Source organism: Cetorhinus maximus, chromosome 5, assembly GCF_964194155.1.
Source record: "Cetorhinus maximus chromosome 5, sCetMax3.hap1.1, whole genome shotgun sequence".
Classification (NCBI taxonomy): domain Eukaryota; kingdom Metazoa; phylum Chordata; class Chondrichthyes; order Lamniformes; family Cetorhinidae; genus Cetorhinus; species Cetorhinus maximus.
This window is the reverse complement of record NC_135883.1, coordinates 64,571,029-64,583,718: the sequence shown is the minus strand read 5'-3', so window position 1 is coordinate 64,583,718 and position 12,690 is coordinate 64,571,029. Positions and strand designations below refer to the sequence as shown.

Here is a 12,690-nt window from a genome sequence, read left to right as displayed (position 1 = left end):
CACTGGAAACAGACTTCCAGTCACCCTCTACCATCACCCTCTGCTTCCTGCCTCTTAGCAAATTTTGAATCCAACATACCACTTTGCCTTGGATCCCATGGGCTCTTACTTTCTTGACCAGTCTGCCATGAGGGACCTTATCAAAAGCCTTGCTAAAGCCCATGTAGGCCACATCAAATGCATTAACCTCATCAACACTCCTGGTTACCTCCTCAAAAAATTCAATCAAATTTGTCAAACACGGCCTTCCCTTAGCAAATCCATGCTGACTATTCCTGATTTATCCATGTCTCTCCAAGTGCAGATATATTCTGTCGCTCAGAATTCTTTCTAGTAACTTCCCCACCACCGAGGTTAGACTGACTGGCCTGTAATTTCCTGGCCTATCCCTTCCTCTCTTTTTTAATAATGGGACAACGTTAACAGTCCTCCAGACCTCTGGCACCTCACCTGTGGCCAGAGGTGATTTGAAAATTATTGCCAGGGCCCCTGATATCTCTTCTCTTGCCTCCCTCAACAGCCTGGGATACATCTCATCCAAGCCAGCAGCTTTATTCACTTTTAAGGCTGTTAAACCCGCTAGTACCTCCTCTCTCTCTATGTTAATTTCTTCTAATATTTCACAGTCCTCCACCCTGATGTCTATACCTGCGTCATCCTTTTCCATTGTAAAGACTGACACAAAGTATTCATTGAGGACTGTACCCATGTCTTCCCGGTCCACGCACAGATTACCTCTATGGTCCCTAATTGGCCCTACTCTTTCCTTAGTTATTCTCTTGCTCTTTATATATTTAAAAAAAACCTTTGGGTTTTCCTTTATTCTACCACCAATGCTTTCTCATGCACTCTCTTAGCTTTCCTAATTTCCTTTTTAAGTTCCCCCCTACACTTTTTATACTCCTCTAGGGGCTCTGCTGTATTGAGCCCTCGGTATCTGCCATAAGCATCTCTTTTTTTCTTAATCCTAACCTTTATGTCCCTTGATATCCAGGGTTCTCCAGACTTGGCCCTGCTCTTTGTCTTTGTGAGAACACATTTGCCCTGTACTCTCGCTATTACCTCCTTAAATGCCTCCCACTGCTCTGACGCAGTTTTATCTGCAAGTAGCTGCTCCCAGTCCACTTGGGCCAAATTGTATCTCATCTTAGTAAAATCAGCCTTTCCCCAATTTAGAGCTTTTATTCCCGGCCCAACCGTATCCTTTTCCATTACTATTCTAAATCTAACTGATGGTCACTATCTTCAAAATGCTCCCCTACTGATATGCCTTCCACCTGCCCAGGCTCATTTCCCAATATTAGGTCCAGAACTGCCCCCTCCCTTGTTGGACTTTTCACGTACTGGCTTAAAAAATTCTCCTCGATGTAACTTGAGAATTTTGCTACCTTGCACACTAAAACTATCCCAGTTAATATTTGGGTATTTGAAATCCCCTACCATTACTGCCCTATTATTCTTAAACTTCTCAGAAATTTGATTACATATTTGATCCTCTATCTCTCCCTGACTGTTTGAGGGCCTATAGTACACACTCAACAGCGTGTTTGCTCCTTTTGTGTTTTTTACTTCTACCAATATGGACTCATTTGATGATCCTTCCAAGATATCATCCCTCCTCACTGCTATAATTGATTCCTTAATTAATATTGCCAAACCCCCCCTCCTCTTCTAGCCTCCTCTTTATCTCATCTGCTGACTGCCTGTCCCAGGGTCCTCCTCTTACACTCTCCTCTGAAGATAGGTAGAGCGGGGTTTGAAAAGCTAAATACATAAACATGGCTAAAATCTTAGAATGTAAGGTGTGAGGAGAATTTGCATTTTTAGATAAATTGGGGAAGTTTGAATTTCAGAGAGATGTTAGGATGTTTACATCTAGCCAGAGAAGCTAGGCCAAGCAGTGTGTATCTTTCCCATAGGTTACTGACAATATTAGCACCATGTAAAGATTTATATTATGGGAAAGTACATTTTCACAGACAAATTGGACAATGGAATTTACAGGTTATAAAGAGAGAAAACGTATATAAGGGAGAATGAAAGGCTATGTTCGGGGGTCCCTGTGACATCTGGCAGAAGCTTGTGAAACCGCCTCAGAAAAGCCTCCAGCCATGTCTGCATGAGTCTGCTGCATCCAGCCCTCAAAGGTGATAACTGTGCTGGCCCGTCTTTCTAACTTTAAAATCTAGTTTGGACTGTTGCCTTACAAGGGGGCGTATTTGGGAGTCAGGTTAGGTAGGAATTTTAGCATTTACTATAGTATTAAGTAACTGGAATCTTACGTATGTATTTGACATCTTTTGTTTTTACCTCTCCACAAGGATATTTGTAGCAATTTGGTATAGGTGAAACCCATCTTTTCTGAACAGCTGTCATCTGTCAAGACTTATCCCAATGTCCTAGGAATCCAAAATTCTTTTTAAATGGCTCTGGCCATGCAGTGCTGTATCTGTTTCTTCTGAACTGTTCCAGAATGTGGCACCAGGGGTGTTTTTGCAATTTATGACCTATCAGCTTTTTAATCCCGAACCTAACTCCAAAACCTGCCCATTTGAGACCATCGTCTCAATTTTTCCTGTGCCATCCTTGCCTGTGTGAACCAGGATTTCTGGCAATTATCATTTCAGCTTCTCCACCTCGTTCATTTTCCTGGCATCGAGGAATCAATGCCTTTTTGGATTTCCAAGTTACAAACTGCAAATATTGTCTACCTGCTAATTACAAAATTCACCCAAAGAAACAGCTGTTATGTCATGTTTGTATTATTGCTTTCCTCAGAAGTAACTCCTCATTCCACAATGCCATGGTGTTGCCTGTGTTGACCCTCCACTGTGTTTCTATTCTTCTCCTCATAGATGCCAGGAACCATACACTTGTTCAGTCAAGCTGTGACCCTCAGGTTCCTCTTGTCTCCTCTTGCTTTCTTTGTGTGTGGTTCCCTTGTTCATTACCTGTTTCACTGTTCCCATTTGTTGAATGACCATTTCCTGGAATGTACCTTCCGGAAACCTTGTTCCTTATTTTTGATAGAACGCAGGCAGCTGATGTCCAAGCTCAGCATTCCACAGTTTGAACTACACATTTCATGGATGTCTATTTCTCCTGGATGCTTTGCATATAGATTCATATTGCGCACAGTACCTGTCTTGATCCATCAATGTATTTACTTCCAATTATTGTGGTACATCACAGGCTTGTTACAGTGCAGAAGGAGGCTATTCGGCCCATCATGTCTGCACTATCTCTCTAAATGAACATTTCACCGAGTGCCATTCTGCTGCCTGCTCCCCGTAATCCTGCAGATTGTTTCTTTTCAAATAATCATCTAATTCCCTCTTGAGTGCCCTGATTGAACCTGCCTCCACCACACTCTCTGGCAGTGCATTCCAACCACTCGCTGTGTGAAAAAGGTTTTCCTCATATCACCATTGCTTCTTTTACCAGTTACCTTAAATCTGTGCCCTCTCATTCCTGATCCTTCCACCATTCGCTCTAACTACCCCACCCAGGCCCCTCATGATTTTGCATACTTCTTTCAAATTTCCTCTCAGCCTACTTTTCTCCAAGGAAAAGAATCCCAACTTCACCAACCGATCTTCATAACTGAAGTTTCTCATCTTACTTATACATACTACTCTAGAATCAATCTTTTCACTTGCCTGGTCTCCCTGAGTCTCATAATCTGGATACCCTTCCTGGAAGAAGCAGCACACACAGGAGGTATTGCACACAGAATATGCTATTCCAGCATCTTGTGATTGCCAATTCGAGACATATCTCATGAGGCAGCACGGAAGAGGACAGCAAATATGTTCATTCTGTGAATTTCTCTAATGAATATCAGCATCTTTGGTATTAAGACATTACTCTTGAAAATTGCTGGGTATCAGAATAATTATGTTGAGGTGATATAGAGTGGATTATGGACTGGCCTCTGCTGAACGTAGTTGCCTGTGACAGTTATTTTGCTGAATCATTATTTTAGATTGCTGATTGAGCCAAACATCAGTCCTTTTATTGAGCAGAGTAGGCAATATGGATAAAAATGCACCCTTGTTTATTTATAATACTGTTGGTATCTTTGCTATTAAAAGAGAAAATTTCAATTAAAACATAGCAAGACTTGCTGGGTGTTTTTAAACTCCTGCTAGCCTGGTGGACCCTGAGCAGTTCAGTGCTTGTGGAAAATGTAATTAATATGGTCAAACTGTAAACTTTATATCCGTTACTTATTTGGAAGACTTCAGTCTTTATGGGACGCTTCAGGAATTTGCATGCCCTCCTTGCGCAGGGGCCATGCTAATCTTCTCTGTATTGTTCCAATTTTAGTATATGTGCTGCCGAAGCAAGCACTAACGTTTCCTCTCCGTTTCAAACTGGGGGCTTTTCGCGTGTGAGGTGAACGTGATAACCACTTAGCTTTGCTCTTAAAATGAAAGAATCGGAGACAATACATTTTGGGGAAGGTCAATCTTCAGGAATAATTCTGAAATAGAAATGCCATTTAACATGATAGTTTACTTAATAAAACAGCAGACAACGTGCGCTGATGGTTATTTTAATTTTTTTCTTCCTTAAGTTGCAACACCCCATTAGGGCAACCATGAAATTGGCTACCAGACAATTTGATTACTTTGCTAGTCTTCATGAGACATCTTGGAATGTTTCACTATGCTGAAAGCTTAATACCACTGTTATTGGCTACTGAATGTGGGGTTCTGTTTCTGTGAATTGCAGGGTACAGCAACAAACATTTTTTTCTGGAGCAGCTCTATGTGTCTGTCCCTATTGTCTCCCTCTTGTAGCACTGTTTGTTTGATTCAAAGGCCCTGAAATTGCTGGATAAATAATGGCAAGTTCATGCGTCAATTCAACAACAAAATGTGTGGTAAAGAAGAGATGAATTCGCCACAAACTGTTGGACGATTTACATCACTTTGTGATTAGACATGTCAAAGGAAACAATGAAATTGCAGGTTATCACGCCTGTAAATGATTTTTTAAACTTATAACTGTTTTTGTTATTTTTTATCGTTCCTTTCTGTCTCTTTGTTCTTTTTTAATCCATTCTCTTTTCTCCCCCTTTATTTTTATCTATCTAAGTTAACATTAATTCACCCTATTTTCTTCAATTTTAATCTCTGATCTTTATCTTGGTCTCACGCATGAGTCATACAAATATTAACCTTCAAGTAGACAAGGTGGCTAGCAGCTTGACTTCCTGCTCTCTTAAACCTGTGGTCTGGCACTTGGATGTGCAGTGAATGGAATTACTCATTCTTTTATTCCAAATCTCACAAATCCTTTCCAAGCTTTAACTGTTTATTCACCCTGTGCCACTGAGTTCTGAGTTATAGCTTCCAGAATTGGCTCAGACCATTACTGAAGTGATTAAAACACTGAAAATGGCACAATTGTCATTGGGACTGAGCGGCTGTATCCATCCTCAATGGCTCTCAATTTCTTTCTCTGTTACAAATTCAGGTCTGCCATTGATACCATCTCAGGTCAAGCACTGCCAGTCACTCCCATAGTCAGTTTGAGCATCTTACCTTTACAGGTTTGATTCACACTGCCCAATGACTACTTGTAACACAAGGAGTGATCTGAAATGGACATTTGTACCTTTGTAAAGGTGCATCTTCAAATGTACACTCAGAAAACATTTGGCGAGATGATACTTCAAATGAATAATTGACCTGCTTTAGTTCACAGGATGTGAACACATCAAACAACAATTATGATTATATTCATTCATTTCAATCAAGTTTGCATAAAAATACAAAATAATGAACACTTCCCCTGCGCTTTGGTGTCTAACTCGGAACAGAAACACCCCACCAGTGCAATTCCTGCCTTTTCTTCAGTCAGTCTGACTATGCTGTCAACTTTTTAGACTAGCTAACAACTCACTGCCATGCCAGCCCCTCCTCAACCCAACCCCCAACTCCCCAAGCAGAATCCACAAACCTAACTTGGCAATGTCTTCTGATAACTTCAAATGAAATAGAATTAGAACAGCATTAAGCATTGCTGATTAGCAGAGTGATGGATGGTGTCATTAACAGTACTATCAAGCTGTACTTACTCAGCAATAACCTGCTTGGCAATGCCCAGTTTGGGTTTCATCAGGGCCACCTGGCTCCAGAATACAGTACAGCCTTGAGACAAAAATGGACAAAAGGACTGAATGCCAGGGGTGAGGTAAGTGGCTTTTTTTTTATTTGTTCAGGGGATGTGGGCATTGCTGGCTAGGCCAGCATTTATTTCCCATCCCTAATTGCCCTTGAGAAGTTGGTGGTGAGCTGCCTTCTTGAACTGCTGCAGTCCAAGGCTGCCCTTGACATCAAGGCAACTTGTGAACAAATGCGGCGACCCTAACAAAATTGAAGTTAGTGGGAATCCAAGGGAGAACTCTCTCCACTGGTTGCAGTCACACTTAGCACAAAGGAAGGTTGTGGATGTTTAAGGCCAATCGTTTCAGCTCCAGGATATCGCCGCATGAGTTCCTCAGGGTAGTGTCCTAGGCCCAACCATCTTCAGCTGCTTCATCAATGACCTTCCTTCCATCATAAGGTTAGATGTGGGGATGTTCACTGTTTATTCCACATTGTTCAGTGTCATTTGCAGCTCCTCAGTTACTGAAGCAATCTGTGCCTGCATGCCACAGGAGCGGGACAACATTCAGGCTTGAGCTGATAAATTGTAAGTAACATTTGTGCCACACAATTGCCAGGCAATGGCTATCTCCAACAGGAGAGAATCTAACCATTGCCCCTTGACATTGAGTAGCATCGCTGAATTCCCCATGGTTCACTAATGTCCTTTAGGGAAGGAAATCTGCCATCCTTGCCTGGCCTACATGTGACTCAAGAGCCACAGCAATGTGGTTGACTTTTAACTGCCCTCTGAAGTGGCCTAACAAGCCACTCATTTCAAGGGCAATTAGGCATGGGCAACAAATGCTGGCCTTGCCAGCAATACTCACATCACCCCGACTCCAAAAATTTGTTTACCATTTACAAGGTACAAGTCAGGAGTGTGATAATATTTCACTTGGCTGAATGAGTGCAGCTCCAACAACACTCAAGAAGCTCAGCACCATCCAGCAGAAAGCTACTCATTTGTTTAACACCCCACCCATCACCTTAACATTCACTCCCTCCACCACTGGTGCACAATGGCAGCAGTGCGTACACTTACACAATTTCATGCAGCAATTCACCAAGGCTCCTTGGACAGCACCTTCCTAACCAGTGATCTCTGACCCTAGAAGAACAAGGGTAGCAGATGCATGCAAGTTCCCCTCCAAGTCATATACCATCCTGACTTGGAACTATATTGCCGTTCCTTCATTGTTGCTGGGTCAAGCTCCTGGAACTTCCTCCATAGTAGCGCTGTGGGTGTACCTACACTATTTGGAGTGCAATGGTTTAAGAAGGCGGCTCACCATGTCAAAAGTGATTAAGGATTGGAAATAAATGCTGACTTGACAGTAACACTAACATCCCATCAACAAATAAAAGAAAATCACTAGAATGTGGTGGCATCATTCGTTGTTTTTCTGTATGCAGGTTCAGTCAACCCATCTAAATTTAATCTATATCTCCCAGCTTTACTGGCCTTTGAATTTATCCCCTTGTGAGTTAAGTTTAGCCCAAGGCATCATTTTTAACATATATCATATACACAACGATCTCGACAGCAAGTCAGTCAAGAATCCTAAAATGTGTTACTCAGCTTCAGGAGGAGTTTGGAATATCACGGAGAGGTAGCCAAGGCAGTGTTTTGCAATTTTGTTATTACCTAGGCTTTTGATGATAAAAGGCTCTTGAGAACATGTTGTTTGGAGAATCTTTTACCTGGTGGATTCTTTTGTTACTCTTTTTATAAATTTGTATATCTTTATTTGTAGTTTTGCTTGATTTTCCCTCTTCACATGTTGCAGCTGTTCTTACATGATGGTATATATCCTAAGAGTAAAGTTGAGATTATGAAACTGTCCAGATATATTATAATGTGAAATTCTGCACTTGACAATATAGATAAATAGAAAGTTAGCAACAGTTTTGAGAAGTATTAGTTCACAACCCAGAAGTGCATACGATGGAGGTCAAAATTCATCAGTTAATTTAGAACCTGCTATCTTATAGTTGATTCTGCCATTGTAAGTGAGTTAGCGTTATGTGTAACATTAATTCCATGCAGCAAATTTGCTGCCTGACTCATTTTTAGAAGTGACCTTTATATAACTATAGTTCTTGAAATATGGCAAAAGCTCGTCCTGCCATCTCTGAATGTCTCAGCATAAATCATTGAGAACATCTTTATACTCGGTTATCTCCACTGACTAGGTTTAAAAATGATTATCTCCTACATTTCAAGTGAATCAGCAAACCTTTTCTAAATGTTTATTTAAGCCATTGGAATTGCAGAAAAGGAAGCAGAAGTGCAAATGTAAAAATGCACTGACATTCAGAAAGTACCAGATGATGGATCATTGGATTGACCATACTTAATGCAGGGAAATCATTTCAGAGAAACAGCTTGATGCTGAAACTTGTATAAATTCATTAATTTTAACTATTCATTATAAAATGCATGATACCTGTACCTGTATCTGTACCTTGCTCTGCGTGGAATTATGACAGTTATGAGGCTTTTCATTTCCTAGGCATTCAATGGAGAGCAGGTAACCTAAATGACTTGTATAATCTTTATAAATGACTGTTTCCTAATACAACAGGCTAATGCAGAAACTAAGATTACAGTATAAGTATGTTGTTTCCCCTGACATTGGCATTTTCTTGCGAATTGTCCTGATGAGTGCAAGTCGAAAAACTTCAACAAAAAATGTCTTTTTTTCAGCAACACTAAACTAGAGTTAATTGGATACTTTTAGTTTTGTAGTGATCTGGATATATAATCAGGCCTCCACGCAGGGAACACCAGGCTAGCAGTGACAAAATTATTAGATTCAACTTGATCGATCAAGATTAATTTGCCTAGAATGTAATTCAAGTTCCAGATTTCAAGCAGAAATTGGAAATTTACCAACAAAGTGGAAAACCAGAATCGCTTTATGACATCCCAATACAAAACGAGACCCTGTACACCCCTAGAGTCAAAAGAAGGTTACATGATAGAATAAAGCCATAGTGGCTAACTGGTCATATGCAAGGACAGATAAGAATTAAGCAAAAGTACTTTACACACTAAAGGAAAGTAACTTTCAAGAGATCAGGGATAACAATAACAACAACTTGCATTTGTACAGTGCCTTTCATGCAGATAAACATCTCAAGCTGCTTAACAGGAGCTTTATCAAACAAAATTTGGCACAGAGTCACATAAGGTGACATTAGCACAGGTGACCAAAATTTTGGCCAAATACATAGTTATTAAAGGAGTGTTTTAAAGGAGGAAAGAGTTAGAAAGGTGGTGAAACCTAGAGAGGGAATTCCAGACCTTAGGGAGTTGAAGGTATACCTGCCAATGTGGAGCGATTAAAATTGGGGATGATCAAGAGGTCAGAATTGGAAGATAGGTATCAAGGTCAACTAAAGTAAAGTAAAGCTGCTATCAGAACAGTTACAGCCTCAATGGAAAAGAAGGTAGTGGATAACTTTGGTCATAATAGTAAACTCTTTTGCAGCTGTGTTGGACGTCAAAGGACGATAATAGATATCATAGGATCATTAAAGGATTCCTCAGGGTGAAATTAAGACATGGCAGAGCTTTTAAATGACTACTTTGCACCAGTCCCTGCTCCAGTTGGCAGTTGATCTTTTGTTGGACTTTCCCATTTTTGTGTGTTCATATGAAAGATATTCCACAAATGAAACTCCGTTTTCAGTTTACAAAAGTTGCACAGTCACTAAGTTAAGTGTAAGGGAAGTTCTACAGGGGACTTGTGTTGGTTGACTGTGGATGTGGGAACAAAGGAACCTATAGAACAAGAAAAGACAACATCCTCTCTGAGTTTTGGTGTCATCTTCAAATCTGTTAGCTCAGAGCCAAACCTTCACATGTAACTATGTAAATTCAAGGTCCATGAAGTTGCAACCATCAAACAAAGATTCATAGATAAAAACAAAAAGCTAAAAGCTACTGCGGATGCTGGAAATCCAAAATAAAAACAGAATTACCTGGAAAAACTCAGCAGGTCTGGCAGCATCGGTGGAGAAGAAATCAGTTAACGTTTCGAGTCTTCATGACCCTTCGGCAGAACTGAGTATAGTTAGGAGAAAGGTGAAATATAAGCTGGTCTGAGGTGGGGGAGCGGGGGGAGAGAGAAGTTGAGGGTGGGATGATTGTGGAGATAAGCAAGCAGTGATAGGAGCAGATAATCAAAAGATGTCACAGACAAAAGGATCAAAGAGGTGTTGAAGGTGGTGATATTGTCTAAGAAAAGTGCTAATTAAGAATGGAAGGCAGGATATTCAATGTACAGCTCTAGTGGGGGTGGGGTGGAAAGACTAACAAAGTTTTAGTTTTAGATTTCCTGGGTGGGTTCGAAACCACGTGGATTTCAACTGAAATTCCATCCCTCTTGTTTCGAACCCACCCAGGAAATCTAAAACTAAAACTTTGTTAGTCTTTCCACCCCACCCCCACTAGAGCTGTACCTTGAGTATCCTGCCTTCCATTCTTAATTAGCACTTTTCTTAGACAATATCACCACCTTCAACACCTCTTTGATCCTTTTGTCTGTGACATCTTTTGATTATCTGCTCCTATCACTGCTTGCTTATCTCCACAATCATCCCACCCTCAACTTCTCTCTCCCCCCACCCCCCCACCTCAGACCAGCTTATATTTCACCTTTCTCCTAACTATACTCAGTTCTGCCGAAGGGTCATGAAGACTCGAAACGTTAACTGATTTCTTCTCCAACAAAGATTCATACCTGACTAGCATACCGAGTGTGTAAAGGTGTTCATTAAATACACATGGCTAATACCATGCTTGCATTCAGCTACAGAATAAGATATCAATGTTGACAGTTCCTAAATAGCACAAGTTCCTTGGAGCAATTATTTGAAATCACAATGTGCGATGTTATCAATTCTGGAACAGGTTTAAATCTTTTACACAGGGAAAAGTAATCCGATTAAAGCACAGTTATCTTGGCAATAAAGGAACTCTGCTCTATTTGATGTGTCCTGTCCCCTGTGGTTTTCTTGTCATGTGCGAATAATTCAGCTGTCACGCGCTTTAATGAGCTGGAATGAAACTGTTGCCAGTTGGATTTCACTCACTATAGACGAAAGGGATACTTTGCAGCTACATTTGCTTGCTGGGTCCTTGTGTCTGCTTTCTTCATAATCTCTAGGATTGATAATATGGCCTAGAAATCCAATTGCACCTGAAAACAGGCACTCCCAGTGGAGTGCACACTATATGTGCTTGTTAGCATTGACATGTTGCATGTAATATTTGCACTGCCTGCTGATTATAATCACGCAGACTTGCCCAACCATAAACATACAAGACTGACTCCTCAGTAGACGTTCAGGGCTGGATCCCTCAGAGCCAGACATTTAAGGATGGTGAGCAGGACCCCGATGCAGAAGTCCGGTCCCCGTTTCTGGCAGATCCCATTTTTGCCAACAGGGGAAGAAGGTGGGGCATGAATGACACAAGCGGCAAACCCAGCCTCAGTAGGGCAATTTGAAATTCGTGCTGAGTTTTTTGCAGTTTCAAGGGCCTTAACCCACAGTGTGGGAGTTGCCGATTGATGGAGTAGATGTAAATCCTATTGAAGGGTGGAAAAGGTTTGTTTAAGTGTCATGATGTGAAGTTTCATAAATCTCCAACTCTTAAAATTAAAAAAAAACAACTTAAGCTGTCAGTTCGAGTTAAAAAAAACACCACCTGCTGGACTGCTTTGATTGACAGACCATCAGATGTAGGTTAGATAAAGCCTATGGCCACCTCTTCTACAGTTTCAATAGAGTCCTTTGTTAACATTTCCCAAGGGCTGTTATTACAACTGAGGTCATTATGAATGCATGGCTGAATTTTAAAAGCGCTTATCTCAACAAGCGTTCTGAGGTCACAGTTTGATTGACTGTTTAAAGAGGATATTAAACGATTAGCTGTCTTTGATGTGGGTACTGAATACAAGTTTGTTTTTTATCACAGATTGAACACTTGAGAGAATTTAAAAGCTTTGAATAGGTTTCACGAAGGGAGTTTTTTCACCCAGAGGGTGGTTGGAATCTGGAATGCACCGCTCGAGGCGGTGGTAGAGGCAGGAACCCTCACAAAATTCAAGAAGTATTTAGATGAGCACTTGAAATGCCATAGCATACAGGGCTACGGGCCAAGCGCTGGAAAATGGGATTAGAATAGATAGATGCTTGATGGCCGGCATGGACACAATAGCCCGAAGGGCCTGTTTCTGTGCTGTATAACTCTATGACTATGATTATCATGTTTGAATGAGACAGAGAGCTGTATTAGATTGTTAGAAGTAAAAAAAATTTCACATCTCCTCATGGATCCTGATGTTTGTCCATGGTGGATAATTGTTGAGTAGCAATGGAGGTGGCATGGAGAGAATGAGGTTGCATGGGGATATGAGGGAGCATGGGGGGTGGGTGGGGTGCATGAGTTGGCATGGAGGAGCCATGGGTTGTAGAAGGGGGGCATGGGATTAGGTGGGGGGGTGGGGGTGGTGAGGGA

At 41.1% G+C, this 12,690-nt stretch overlaps 1 non-coding gene across 1 annotated transcript; it reads right to left on the bottom strand.

The window, feature by feature from the left end:
* Nucleotides 1–4,246: 4,246 nt before the first annotated feature.
* Nucleotides 4,247–4,353, bottom strand: LOC144681169 (U6 spliceosomal RNA). Its single transcript, XR_013576704.1, has one exon. It is a non-coding gene; the product is annotated as a U6 spliceosomal RNA (small nuclear RNA).
* Nucleotides 4,354–12,690: the final 8,337 nt, after the last annotated feature.